Below are 16,490 nucleotides of genomic sequence, written 5' to 3' on the forward strand. Positions count from 1 at the left end.
GTGAGCTTGTTCCTTCTGATTCTATGATTCTAAATAAGAACTACTAATCTAATACCTTTTTGGAGCAATAATTGCATTTTTCTTTCTCAGTTTACTCAGGTACTTCATCAAACACATACCATGCATCATTTTCCGTTATTGCACAGTTTATGTTTCAATTTTTTTTAAATTCAACTTTAACTAAACCACAATTCATTTATGTGTTTGTTTTTCATTTGGGAACTTCCGCTTTTATATGCTGTAACTTTATAAGTTGTTTCAATGGATTCTACACTAAAAAATTGAAGTATATACATCCTGAATTATTTTGTTCTTTTGATTTTATTCTTAGTGTTGTTTTGCTATTTTATGGATAATCATATAGTTAGAACTTAGAACAATTTGGGAGTTTTCTGACACCTTTATTTTCAACTGACACAGGTTAAGAATTATTGACTTAATAGGGAAGTTTGATGTTACTCGCACATAGTTATTAGGGGAGTATAACAATGGTTACTGCAGCAGTAATTGGACTCAGTGGAGGCAAGAGGATTTTGAGTTCATCATACCATTACTCTGATTTTGATGTTACCGAAAAGCTTTCATTTGGCATTAATTTTGGATCCACACACTATCAAAATGTTCCAACAAAGTCAAGCATGTATATAAAATATGCAAGTAGATTGATATCTTTTTGATAAATATTAATTACTATTTTGTTATGACAATTATTGTTAGACAAGAATTTTATTATTTTGTTGAGAATTATTGATGAACATGTATTTGAAATACTAATGGAACTTTTTAATATCTATTTTAATTAGAATTTTATTATTTGTTATTTTGTCTCTTTTATAATTTTTTCTATTGTGCACAAATTTATTTATTAATTAAAATAATTACACATGTATGAATAAAAAATTTTATTGCAATATTTATTTTTTTTTGTATTTTTTGTTACAAAAATAATTTTTATTTTTATCAAAAAGACAACTCTTTTATTAGTTGCATATTTTGAATATTAGACAACACTTGTATGGTTGCATATCCAAAAGAAAAAGCAACACTTGTATAGGTTGCATATCTGAAAGAAAAAGCAACACTTGTATAGGTTGCATATTCAAAAGAAAAGGCAATGCGTCAAAAGGTTGCATATTCAAAACTAATAGGCAACACTTTAAACTATTGCAAATTCAAACTTATAAGCAACACATAAAAGGGTTGAATTTTATTACAAATAGGCAACATTTTTTAGTAGTGGTCAAAATATTAGAAAAGACAACATTACAAAAGTGTTGTCTCAAACATACCTTTGAAGTGTTGTTGTTTTTCAACTAAAGGCAACACTTGTTAATGGTTGCTCTCAAAAGCGTTGCTTTTGAAACAAAGAAGTGTTGCCTTGATCTAAGGCAACGGCTGCATATGCAACGCCGTCCAAAAACGTTGCCTTAGGTCCAAAAATGTTGCCAGAGATCAAAAGCAACATTTTGTTAGCCTTTAGGAAACACTTTTTAAATGTTGCCTCAACCTGAAAATGTTGTAGTGATATATATATATATATATATATATATATATATATATATATATATAATAATAATAATAATAATAATAATAATAATAATAATAATAATAATAATAATAATAATAATAATAATAATAATAATAATAATAATAATAAAGAAAAAGATATTTAACTAGGAGCCTTGAAAAATCGGTAAAACAAAATCGCAAAATAAAAAGCGCAACGCTCAGGAAAGGATTACTTGTGTTGCTAAGAAACCTAATAGGAACATGATAAAGATAAGCAAAAGAATAAAGGACAACCAAGGAAGCAGCATAACTAGCTCCTGACTCAGCCTGCGAAGCTAAGGCTGGCCAGAGGGTATATATATATACATATAAACATACATAAGTGTTCTCAAAACACACCAAAATACCAAGGTAAACTCCTAACTCTCCTTCAGTTTCTTAGAGGAGCAGCATACACAAGTTACTTGGAGAGTAAGCTAAATACATATATACATATATACAAACAGAAAACCAAAATACACCCAAGGACTACTTCGCTTTTCAGGATCCAGACGCCTAACGAGGAGCCTCTCGACCTGCATCTGAAAACAACAATACATTATGGAATGGAGGTTCTCAGTATGGTAAAAGTGTCACGCGTATAATAAATACGGTCTTGAGAATGCCATAGGCAGTCCTAGGACTCCGATATTCAATTATCCAACTTAATATTAAACAAAAGCTATCAACAAGGGTAGGTATTCTAAATATATCTAACTTACTCAATTTCAATCCTAAACTAACACCAAACCACCTCTCCATTTCCTCATTTTTCCTCCGATATTCATAATGCAACAGAAACAAGCAACCATACAAGTTCACGCACAAGTAAGGAGCAGATAGTACAAATAGCAAGTATGACAGATAACAGGTGATATCAATTAGGCATACCCAGAAAATGCATAGCAATTAAAACAAACAAATGCATATGATGCATGCCTGTCCTATGGCTGATGGGGCCCATCTGTTGGTTATCCATCCAACTCGACAAGTCCGAAAACCTTAGACTGTCCCCCGTCGCGCATCCCCAAGAGTCTATGCATAGAGTTCATATTCATTCATCATATAATCACTCAATGGGGGCTATCCAAACCCAAGAATTTATACGTGCCCGGTTACCCTTACGACGTAGGGCCAACAGAGTATCGAGATTTAACCTGGAACACGTGGTGGCGAGCCACGGTTCTTACCCAGGGACACTCGTATCTCAGATATCTTTATTCATAAGCGAAAACAATTATCATCAATACATCATCAAATGGCAAGCCTTAACTTTAGACCTCATTAACATTCTCATTTCCTTCATAAAAGTCACCATTTACAACTTTCTTCACCCTCAAGTTATCTTGTTTTCATTGCTTCTTTTGTCTAGTGGACCTAGAACCATACTTAAAGCCTTAAAGGGAAGAAAATGAAGGTTTAGAAGTAGAAAATTGGTTTAAAAATAGCCAAAACAGATTTTTGCAGCAGGCAGCATCCACGCGACGCGCAAGTCACGCGCACGCATGGGTGTACATCAAGTCACGTGTACGCGTGAGACATGCGTACGCGTGAATATGAACACACGCGTACACACGCTTCTCACGTAGGCATCGCCAAAATTCCACCCCACGCGTACGCGCAAGCCACACGCACGCGTGGGTGGACGTGTTTTGAAAAAAAAAAAGAGCAGAATGCCCAGGAGCATTCTGCAACCAGATTTTACCATCCTGCAACACAGTTTTATACCTCAAACTTGCAACATCCGTAACTTTCTCTACGAAATTCCATTTTTCACAAAATTGTTATCAATCAAGAGTTCTTAAAACCATCTTTTACTTGCAACAAACCATAAATCAATCAAGAATTTGAGGAGTAAATTATGGATGTCCAAACTTCATCAAAATTTGGTTTTAACTACTTTCAATAAAACCTCATTTTCACCAACTTAACTTTCTTACCATATAAACCTACATTGTAATGCCATATCCACTCAATTCATCAACAACCATTGCCAATAATAACTTTAATAAACTTAACCAACCTCAATCATTGATAATTACTCACTTTTACCTCATACTTCAACAACCCTTCATTGTTCATATCAACATTTCACATACACCAACTTACACCATATATTTATCAACCTCCCATCAATATACCAATTTAAATACCATTAGCAAAATCAACCCTTCATACACATTAACCCATCAACTTAACATAATAACTTGTCATTAACAATTACCAATCATAACTCATCAATAACAATATCAACACAACCCATTATAAGCAAGTCCAACAACATGGAGATAATAATATCATCATCCCATTTAATGTTCATCAAAATTTATACCAACAACAACAACACAAAGCTACTCATTAAATGCCATTAACAAATTCAACCTATCTTATGGTTCTTCTAACCCAAGTTTTCGCAACACCGTAAATATTAAACGTGCGAAACTTAAACCATACCTTGGCCGATCACTTAATTTACCCAAGGCAACCTCTCAACACAAAATCACAGCCCCCTGCAAGCTCAATCAAACAGCCCCAAAGCAAGTCTTGTCACCAACAAAGCTCCAAGTAATCCAAATTCAAGTCCAAAGCATAAATACCCTCTTAAACTACACCTAATACACATATATATGTTCTAATTCAGTTTTCTATTACCAAAAACAAGATTGAGCTAGGGTTAGGGTGTCCTTTTCATACCCATATGCTCAATAGCTTGAGCCCACAAGTTTCGAAAGCTAACTTGAACCTAGAACATAGAAATTGGACAAGATTCACCATAAGTTTCAAGTTTACCAAAGAAAGAGTGGTAGGGATTCTGAACTGAATAGAGGACTTACCAATGAAATTATTCAGATAGAAAGGTAGAGCTCGTCACGCTGAGCGCGTGGCCGCGAATGGTGCGGCAATCGGAACCCGAACGGAGGAGTTATGGTGGTTAGAAGGAAAGGTGAGGGTTAGGTTTCATCTCCTCCCCCTTGCTATGTGTGTTTCGTTGCTTTGTGAAATGGAGAAGATGAAGTTGCTGCTTCATTTATGTTATGGGTCCGGTTGAACCCACGGGCCCAGTTTGGGTCCCGGTTCAACCGGTTCAGCCCTTCCGGTCCGATCTTGGGCCAAATTTTTGAAATTGGTATCAAAGTTCTCGTTTCGACGAGCTCTATCCTATTTTGATATTAGTTTTGCTTTTCTAATATTCCTATTTAAAATTTGATTTATTGACTAATTATTTATCGATTTTAGCGAGGTTTACATCCTACCCACCTAATTAGGAATTTTGTCCTCAAAATTCAGAGTGCGTTACCTGAAAAGAGGTGTGGATAGTCCTTCCGCATCTCTGACTCAAGCTCCTAGGTATGTTCTTCAATACCAGCCCGGCTCCAAGCTACTCTACCAAGGGAACCTCCTTTCTGCGTAGATGCTTGCTGCTGGTATCATCAATCCTAACCGGAGTTATTGGAAACATTAGATCTTCTCTCACTTGGACTGATTTCGGTTCTAGGACATGACTATGATCAAGCTGCAATACATGAAACATGTCATGCAGGTTTGAACGATGTGGTGGTAGAGCGATCCTATACGCCGTTGGTCCGATGTAACGGGAATTTAGCTTTTCAGTTTCTGATTGGTCATCCGATTCTAGTTCATTGAAGTGATCTTCAGGAATAGGTATCTTCTTCCTTCCAACTTGAGAAATCTTTTTCTTAGATCCGCCTAACTCTTTTGTCAGCTTTCAAAGTGAGAATTCTAACTCAGGTTTGTGTAACTCTTCCTCCGTTGTCTCGGCTGTCAAATTCAGAAACTAAGACGTTTGATATTCCGGTTATTGGTTAATTCAAAGGGGTTTAGCACATGGTGAAGTCTCATCTTCTCTCTAATGTATAGTCTCTTCGATATCCCCAATAAGTAGTTACTCCGATTGGCAAAACGAGCTTGGTTACTTGACCCACAGTCCCATAATAGAATCACCTTTTGTCTTAGTCCTCGGTAACCTACTATGAGATCAATGGCTATTTTCTGTTACCTTTAATGTAGAACCTTCAATGGTTGTAGCATTCCGCACGGCTCCTGGTGGTCTCTCTTTTCTTTCTCATACGTCAAATAATCACATAGATTTCCACTTCGGTCTTCATTTTTGGTTGCTCAAAATATCTTCTTGGATTCGTGGTAGATTTTAGAAATTTCACAGAAATTTCAAAAAATCTTCTCTTGTAAGCTACGGACAACAGTCTCTCTTTCCATCTTCCGATTTTGACACACAACCCTCTCTTGGTGTCTTCTTGATTCAACCGGCTTCGGTACTCTTAATAGCTCCTTATTACCAGTATTGCACTTCTTAAGTCCTTGACTTTATGATCTCTGTTTCGGCATTGATCATGTAAATCTCTTCTTAATTTCCTTTTGTTTACCAGGCTTCGACATCTTTGGCGATTCCTTATTGACTCATTACGTGTCCCGTACTTCATCGTTATCATGTTATAAACTGGAAATGGATTTAGTTCGACCCTTCCAACTACACTCGCACTCTCCAACATAGAACTATACCTTATCTAATATTTTTTCCTTTGGAATTAACGTCCAAGAATCTCTTAGAAACTTCTTGCTTAAGGCGTCTGCTACGATGTTACGATGTCGCTTCAGCACACATTTTCAGTCTTCCAATAATGCATCGTAATAATTCCCCAAATGATTCATTAGGTTCAAGTGATACAAGCATTGGCTTAAGATTTAATCTTCTTTCTATGGCTCGAAGGCTTCCAGCAAGTTCGGGTATTTCACTCACATGGTGCACCTCATTGCATCTATTTAGTCATGAGCGATACAAACGGTGAGGATCAAGGTTTTGAATTCTCTCGTAATGTCGCTAGTTTACTTTCATGTTTCAAAGTCTTGCTTTAAAGAATTAACACTCTAATAATTGCATCGAAGGGTTATGCGTGACGCAAAATCCAATACGAGTTTATTTTTCAAAGAAAAGTTATGTTCAAAGGAACGAACAAATAGCATGAACGGTGTTCATAAGAATTCAAAAAAGTCTTATATACAGTTAACCGGAGTTATACAGAATCAATGGGATGCACAAGAAGAGAAACCTAGTTGAATTTCAGAAAAGAAGTTTGAATCAAAGCTTAAATAGAAAGAATAAGGCATGTCGGATTGTGTAGGTTCTAGTTGGCTTGAAAGGAATGTGAGTTCCCACAAGGGAGCAATTTCACGCACCGTAGATCACCAGGATTCAAAAATTACGTGATGATATTAAGATGAGTTCAAGTTAAATTCAAAAGAGACAATCTTATACGAGTAGGGAACACGATCGAAAGAACAATGGGTTTTTACAGAGGAAGGTTCAAGGTAGGACTTTGAATATAGGCTACAAGAGAAAGGTTAGGTTAAGTCGTGAAGATTAGTTGGCACGCCCTCGCAAAGAAACACCTAGTTGGACGATCTTCTCTCCCAGTATTCTCTTTAACTCAATCTTGCACCCTACTGATTCTAATAATATTTTCATTTGTGGTGCAATCAACATTGATCCAATTCTTGACACTACGTCTCTGACAAACTTACGCTCTCTCTAAGGTGGAAATTTTGGTACATTTTCAAGAATGGTCTTGAAAACTCTCTCATATAGGAATTTGGTTTCACCTCCACTTGTCTCGCGATCAATTTACAACTAAAGGTTGAACTCGCTCTATTTCTTTCTCCTTGAAATCTTAACGTCACTGGATTTCAAACGGTAACTCCGCATAGCTCTCAACGGTTCCAATTCCTTAGATATAATTCACCCGTCTTCCACCTCATTATTCAGATTCCTATCTTCCAAGAACCTAACCATTCATCTAAGTTAGCTAAGTATCGCTCTATCTCGACAACTAGTAGACTTTGACTAATCATCGGTTCAGACTCCACGATCATCAAAACTTGTCGTGCTTCACAATTGGATCATACATATATTAATGATATGTAAGGTAGTTAAAAACTTAACTACTAGCTTAAGGTTACCTTGGGTCTGAAGATCGGATTCGACTGTATCCCAGCGTTTCTTGTGTGAACAATCTCGAGCTACATGCCCTGGCTTTCCGCACTTGTAATATACACCTAGTTCGGCTATATGTGGCTCATCTGAAGTAGTCTCTCCATAGCCTTCTGGTAACATTGCTGACTTCATAGAGTAACGTTCTGTGAATTGACTTTTCATAACCAATTCAGGGAAATCTGTTAACCTTTACGGACTCACGCAGTTGAAGATGTCTCTTCTAAGCCCTGTCTCATATTGAACACACTTCTACGCCTCATAGTCGGCTAGATTTCCTTGACAAACTCTTGAGAAATGACACAAGTTGTCGAACTCACGGATATAGTCAGCAACAGACATATTTTCTTGCTTCAGTTACATTAACTCCAATTCTTTTGCAATGCGAATTTCATGTAAGAAATATTTTCAGTAAAATTTCGTCTTGAACCTACTCCAAGGGATATCTGTTAACTCCATCTGCAAGGTGTGATATAACTCCTGCCACCATTCCTGAGCATCTCCCTCCAACATGCAAGTCACTATTTCTACCAACTGTACTTTCGGTATGTGCTAAGTGTATTGATAAATAAATTTTTGCCGGTATAGAAATTATCAAGTAATCAATCGTAGTATAGTCTAAACCGACGCAAAATCCATCATCAAACAATTCTACAATCTATAACCGAGAGTATTAGTCCCGAGTCATTCTTCCCTAGGAATGCTACAAGGATGCATGTTATTGGTTAAGTGGTCTTTTGTGGCTTGAAGAGTGTGGCATAAAAGTGCTAATAAAAGAAAACAACAATTAATCAATATTAAAAGCCTTGGCCAAGGTTGAACATTGGAAGTTTCATCACTATAGCTTCCTTCAATTGTGATAACAAAGGAGTGTTGCTTCACTTAGTTAACCCCTAATTATAGAGAAAAGTCAAGTAAAAGTAACTAACTTGAGTCACAAGTCCTAGTCTTACCCTAGGGAAGTCTAGCTTTAGTGGACTCTAAGTCAATTAGCAATTCTCAATTCTTAATCAACAATTGACATCCATTATTCAAGTGTCTCCAATGACTCAACCACTAGGCCAAGTGAGGGGATGCTACTCCATATCTAAAGTTGGCATTTTCTCAAACATTTGGAGAGCAAGAATGAAAGACATAGTAAAATTGAGAAGAGGTTTAGAATCAAAGTGATTCAACACAAGAGATTAATAAGAATCAACAATGAACAACAATAAAAATGAGATCTTCAATGAATTAATAGAATCCAAAACAACAAAGTTAAATCTAAGATCTATGAGAATTGAACAATTACAAACACTAATTGAGATTAGAGAAGATGATCTACAACATGAACAAAGTAAAATGAGAGTTGCAATAGATCTCACCAAGGAATGGTTGAGAATTGAGAAAATGAAGATGAATCCTAGAGAGAGGTTGGAGTTTCTCTCTCTACAAATGTAACTAACTAAAAATATCTAAGAAAAGTTGTAAAATGAGTCTATGGATGTGAATGTGTGTTAATCCCCTTCAATCCTTGGTTCTTATATGTAGTTTGGCGCCAAAGTTGGTTGCTGAAACCTTCCAAAATTGCCAGGCACGTGTTGCAATAACAGAATCACGTGCGGACTACGAGGCGTGCGCGCACGGTACGCGTGCGCGTCCCTGGCTAATTCTGTGATGTGCGCGCGAGCGCCTTGTGCGCGTACGCGTGCTTGGCCGAGATTAATTCTTTGGCTTTTTGTGCTTCCCTCCACTTGCATGCTTCCTTCCTTGCTTCCTTTGATCCATGCCTAGCCTATTTCACCCTGAGATTACTAGCAAACACATCAAGGCATCTTATGGAATCAAGGAGAAATTAGAATTCATCAAAATAAGGCTTAAAAAGCATGTTTTAACACTTAAGCACAAATACGGGAGAGATTACAAAACCATGCCAATTCATAGGTTAAATGCGAGAAAAGGTTATCAAAATACTCTAAATTCAATACAAGATAAACCCTAAAAATGGGGTTTATCATGTATAAGAATCTCTCTGCCTCTCGAAACCACAGATCAGCCTCTAGCGCATTAGCATTTCCATTAAACCGGGGTGGACCGCTCTTGTAGAAATCAGTAAGAGTCATGGACCTATAGTATCGACCTGTGTTGCTCGTACCAACACCCGAGCTTCCATCTCAGGGTCCTCGCATTGGTTCGGTCCTAGGATTTTCCTTCAAGTTACCTTGCTCGGATCCATGAGTCGACATTTGATCCCTGTTCGCACCAAACAATTGATATTAAGGTGATCAGTCTCAATATCTCAGGTTTAGTGCTTAAGAGTCCTAAATGCATGCTCACGAATATGTATGCTACACATATCAGTTAGATATCCTAATAGCACATAGACACATACACAGAGAATGCACAATAGCATATTCAGTCTATCCTCAGGTTCTATAGGAACGAACTGCTCTGATACCATAATGTAACACCCTACCATACTTAATCTTATGCTTAAGTCATAAGACTGAGATAGTAAGGTATTACGACCTCTAGGAATAGTAATATAATAATAATAATAATAATAATAATAATAATAATAATAATAATAATAATAATAATAATAATAATAATAATAATAATAATAATAATAATAAAGAAAAAGATATTTAACTAGGAGCCTTGAAAAATGGATAAAACAAAATCGTAAAATAAAAAGTGAAATGCTCAGGAAAGGATTACTTGCGTGCTAAGAAACCTAATAGGAACATGATAAAGATAAGCAAAAGAATAAATGACAACCAAGGAAGCAGCATAACTAGCCCCTGACTCAGCCTGCGAAGCTAAGACTGGCCAGAGGGTATATATATACATATAAACATACATAAGTGTTCTCAAAACACACCAAAATACCAAGGTAAACTCCTAACTCTCCTTCAACCTCTAAGAGGAGCAGCATACACAAGTTACTTGGAGAGTAAGCTAAATACATATATACATATATACAAACAGAAAACCAAAATACACCAAGGACTACTTCACTTTCCAGGATCCAGACGCCTAACGAGGAGCCTCTCGACCTGCATCTGAAAACAACAATACAATATGGAATGAGAATCGGAGCTTCTCATTATGGTAAAAGTGTCACGCGTATAATAAATACGGTCCTGAGAATGCCATTGGCAGTCCTAGGACTCCGATATTCAATTATCCAACTTAATACTAAACAGAAGCTATCAACAAGGGTAGGTATTCTAAATATATCTAACTTACTCAATTTCAATCCTAAACTAATACCAAACCACCTCTCCATTTCCTCCTTTTTCCTCCGATATTCATAATGCAACAGAAACAAGCAACCAGACAAGTTCACGCACAAATAAGGAGCAGATAGTACAAATAGCAAGTATGACAGATAACAGGTGATATATATCAATCAATTAGGCATACCAGAAAATGCATAGCAATCAAAATAAACAAATGCATATGATGCATGCCTGTCCTATGGCTGATGGGGCCCATCTGTCGGTTATCCAGCCAACCCGACAAGTCCAAAAACCTTACACTGTCCTCCGTCGCGCATCCCCAAGAGTCTATGCATAGAGTTCACATTCATTCATCATATAATCACTCAATGGAGGCTATCCATACCCGAAAATTTATACGTGCCTGGTTACCCTTACGACGTAGGCCCAACAGAGTATCGAGATTTAACCTGGAACACGTGGTGGCGAGCCACGGTTCTTACCCAGAGACACTCGTATCTCAGATATCTTTATTCACAAGCCAAAACAATTATCATTAATACATCATCAAATGGTAAGCCTTAACTTTAGACCTCATTAACATTCTCATTTCCTTCATAAAAGTCACCGTTTACAATTTTTTTCACCCTCAAGTTATCTTGTTTTCCTAGCTTCTTTTGTCTACTGGACCTAGAACCATACTTAAAGTCTTAAAGGGAAGAAAATGAAGGTTTAGAAGTGGAAAATTGGTTTAAAAACTGCCAAAACCGATTTTTTGCAGCAGGCAGCATCCACGCGTACGCGCAAGCCACGCACATGCGTGGGTGTACATCAAGTCACGCGTACACGTGAGTCATGTGTACGCGTGAATATGAACACACGCGTACGCACGCTTCTCGCCTAGGCATCACCAAAATTCCACACCATGCGTACGTGCAAGCCACACGCACGCGTGGGTGGACGTGTTTTGAAAAAAATGGGCAAAATGCCCAGGAGCATTCTGCAACCAGATTTTACCATCCTGCAACATAGTTTTATACCTCAAACTTGTAACATCCATAACTTTCTCTATGAAATTCTATTTGTCACAAAATTGTTATCAATCAAGAGTTCTTAAAACCATCTTTTACATGCAACAAACCATAAATCAATCAAGAATTTGAGGAGTAAATTATGGATGTCTAAAGTTCATCAAAATTTGGTTTTAACCACTTTCAATAAAACCTCATTTTCACCAACTTAACTTTCTTACCATATAAACCTACATTGTAATGCCATATCCACTCAATTCATCAACAACCATTGCCAATAATAACTTTAATCAACTTAACCAACCTCAATCATTGATAATTACTCACTTTTACCTCATACTTCAACAACCCTTCATTGTTCATATCAACATTTCACATACACCAACTTACACCATATATTTATCAACCTCCCATCAATATACCAATTTAAATACCATTAGCAAAATCAACCCTTCATACACATTAACCCATCAACTTAACATAATAACTTGTCATTAACAATTACCAATCATAACTCATCAATAACAATATCAACACAACCCATTATAAGCAAGTCCAACAACATGGAGATAATAATATCATCATCCCATTTAATGTTCATCAAAATTTATACCAACAACAACACAAAGCTACTCATTAAATGCCATTAACAAATTCAACCTATCTTATGGTTCTTCTAACCCAAGTTTTCGCAACACCGTAAATATTAAACGTGCGAAACTTAAACCATACCTTGGACGATCACTTAATTCACCCAAGGCAACCTCTCAACACAAAATCACAGCCCCCTGCAAGCTCAATCAAACAGCCCCAAAGCAAGCCTTGTCACCAACAAAGCTCCAAGTAATCCAAATTCAAGTCCAAAGCATAAATACCCTCTTAAACTACACCTAATACACATATATATGTTCTAATTCAGTTTTCTATTACCAAAAACAAGATTGAGCTAGGGTTAGGGTGTCCTTTCCATACCCATATGCTCAATAGCTTGAGCCCACAAGTTTCGAAAGCTAACTTGAACCTAGAACATGGAAATTGGACAAGATTCACCATAAGTTTCAAGTTTACCAAAGAAAGAGTGGTAGGGATTCTGAACTGAATAGGGGACTTACCAATGAAATTATTCAGATAGAAAGGTAGAGCTCGACGCGCTGAGCGCGTGGCCGCAAACGGTGCGGCGATCGAAGCCCGGACGGAGGAGTTATGGTGGTTAGAAGGAAAGGTGAGGGTTAGGTTTCATCTCCTCCCCCTTGCTGTGTGTGTTTCATTGCTTTGTGAAATGGAGAAGATGAAGTTTCTGCTTCATTTATGTTATGGGTCCGGTTGAACCCACGGGCCCAGTTTGGGTCCCGGTTCAATCGGTTCGGCCCTTTCAGTCTGATCTTGTGCCAAATTTTTGAAATTGGTATCAAAATTCTCGTTTCGACGAGCTCTATCCTATTTTAATATTAGTTTTGTATTTCTCATATTCCTATTTAAAATTCGATTTATTGACTAATTATTTACCGATTTTAGCGGGGTTTACAATAAGCAAAAAAGTCTTGAAAATAGTCGCGTTAATGAAAGTTTAATAAAAACTTATTTGTATAGATTTCTCTCAGAATTGTTAATAAAAACTTATTTGTTATTTTTCTTATTATACTACTATATTTAACTTCTTCTTTATTTTCAAGCGTGTAATCACTTAATTTTCATGAGTAGTTCTATTCTTATACTCTAATTTTGTACTCTAATTATGTACTTTTAATTGTAGAATATAATATTTTTGTTTAATATCATCTTTGTCAATATTAATATATTTTTGCTTTTGTTTATTTTAGAGTAATACTATAATTATGGATGAAGAAAATAAAGGCAAGAGAAAGGTAGAAATCTAAATTAGAGTACTTCACGAAGTTCAAAAGTAAATATTGAGAAAAGTTAACAAATGATAAAAAATTATCTATACTATAAGTATTAAAAAATTATTTTGACAACTATTTATAATAATCATAATTTAGAAGAATAAATTAAAGGATGTTATGTATCCATCTAAACTTACCCTTATTATTATTATTATTATTATTATTATTATTATTATTATTATTATTATTATTATTATTATTATTATTATTATTATTATTATTATTATTATTATTTTGTGTTTTCATTTGTCATACAGTTATGTTAAATAAAAAAATGTTTTAGGAGCTTTTGAGTATAGATCATTTTCCATTTGAGTATAGATCATTTTCTATTTGAATATAAACTATTTTACATTAAAATATACGTTCAAAGATCCAACTCTAATAATCAGCAACATATATGATCATAAATTATACGGCAAATCACCCATATAAGCCGATGATTCCCCAGAATTTCACCAATCAGCCAAAAGAAAAAATGGTACACGAATCAACCAGATACACATTTCTATGTAATTCGAATTAGTCTAATTTGAATTACACAACGCACACAAGCACTAATTTGAATCAACCTAATTCGAATTACACACACTAATTCGAATCAGAATTACACACATGTTGCACATAGTAATTCGAATTGGCCAGATTCGAATTGCTCAATTTTTGGTGCAAGTAGTAATTCAAATTAGTGTGTTTCGAATTACTCAAGGTTTAGCTATAAAAGGAATTCCAACCAACCTCATTCGAACCACTTTTCCAATAGCACACCCTACCAAACGACCCAAAATGATTCCAACAAAGGCTTGAGCAGAATATTCCTGGAAGTCTTCATGGATGACTTTTCAGTATTTGGAGACTCATTCAGCTCCTGCCTTAACCATTTAGCACTTGTTCTGAAAAGATGCCAAGAGACTAACCTGGTTTTAAACTGGGAAAAATGTCACTTTATGGTGACTGAAGGAATTGTCCTTGGGCACAAAATTTCGAACAAGGGAATAGAGGTGGATCAAGCTAAGGTAGAAGTAATTGAAAAATTACCACCACCTGCCAATGTTAAGGCAATCAGAAGCTTTCTGGGGCATGCAGGATTCTATAGGAGGTTTATAAAGGATTTTTCAAAAATCGCCAAACCTCTGAGCAACCTGCTAGCTGCTGACACGCCATTTATATTTGATAAAGAGTGTCTGCAGGCATTTGAGACTCTGAAAGCTAAATTGGTCACAGCACCAATCATCTCTGCACCAGACTGGACATTACCATTTGAATTGATGTGTGATGCCAGTGACCATGCCATTGGTGCAGTATTGGGACAAAGGCATGACAAGCTTCTGCATGTCATTTACTATGCCAGCCGTGTTCTAAATGATGCACAGAAGAATTACACAACCACAGAAAAAGAGCTACTTGCAGTGGTTTACGCCATTGATAAATTCAGATCCTATTTAGTAGGATCAAAAGTGATTGTGTACACTGATCATGCTGCTCTTAAATATCTACTCACAAAGCAGGATTCAAAACCCAGACTCATCAGATGGGTGTTGCTTCTGCAAGAGTTTAATATAGAAATAAGAGACAGAAAAGGGACAGAGAATCAAGTAGCAGATCACCTGTCCCGAATAGAACCAGTAGAAGGGGCGTCTCTCCCTCTCACTGAGATCTCTGAAACTTTTCCGGATGAGCAACTCTTTGCCATCCAAGAAGTGCCATGGTTTGCAGACATTGCAAACTACAAGGCAGTGAGATTCATACCCAAAGAGTACAGTATGGTGCAATCAAAGAAATTAATCACAGATGCAAAGTACTATCTTTGGGATGAACCATATCTCTTCAAGAGATGTGCAGACGGAGTAATCCGTAGATGTGTGCCTAAGGAAGAAGCACAAAAGATTTTATGGCACTGCCATGGATCACAATATGGAGGACATTTTGGAAGTGAGCGAACAGCCACAAGAGTCCTCCAAAGTGGCTTCTACTGGCCTACGCTCTATAAAGATTCCCGAGCATTTGTGTTTAATTGTGACAGTTGCCAAAGGTCAGGCAACCTACCTCACAGTTATGCCATGCCTCAACAAGGAATATTGGAGATTGAGTTGTTTGATGTATGGGGCATTGACTTCATGGGACCTTTCCCACCATCATACTCAAACACTTATATTCTGGTGGCAGTGGATTATGTATCCAAATGGGTGGAGGCTATTGCAACACCCACTAATGACACTAAAACAGTGTTAAAATTCCTCCAGAAATATATCTTTAGCAGATTTGGTATCCCTAGAGTATTAATCAGTGATGGGGGCACTCATTTCTGCAATAAACAGCTTTACTCTGCTCTGGTACGTTATGGAGTTAGCCACAGGGTAGCTACTCCATATCACCCACAGACTAATGGGCAAGCTGAAGTCTCAAATAGAGAACTTAAAAGAATCCTGGAACGGACTGTAATTAACCGTAGAAAGGATTGGGCAAGAAGCTTGGATGATGCTCTGTGGGCATACAGAACAGCATTCAAGACCCCCATAGGGACCTCTCCATACCAGCTTGTGTATGGAAAGGCATGTCACTTGCCAGTGGAACTGGAACACAAGGCCTACTGGGCGACCAGATTCCTGAACCTTGATGCCAAGTTAGCTGGAGAAAAACGATTGCTCCAGTTAAATGAGCTAGAGGAATTTAGACTCAATGCTTTCGAGAATGCAAAAATTTACAAGGAGAAAGCAAAAAGATGGCATGATAAGAAATTGTCATCCAAAGTCTTTGAGCCAGGGCAGAAAGTTCTGCT

Source organism: Arachis hypogaea, chromosome 1 (assembly GCF_003086295.3).
Source record: "Arachis hypogaea cultivar Tifrunner chromosome 1, arahy.Tifrunner.gnm2.J5K5, whole genome shotgun sequence".
Taxonomy (NCBI): domain Eukaryota; kingdom Viridiplantae; phylum Streptophyta; class Magnoliopsida; order Fabales; family Fabaceae; genus Arachis; species Arachis hypogaea.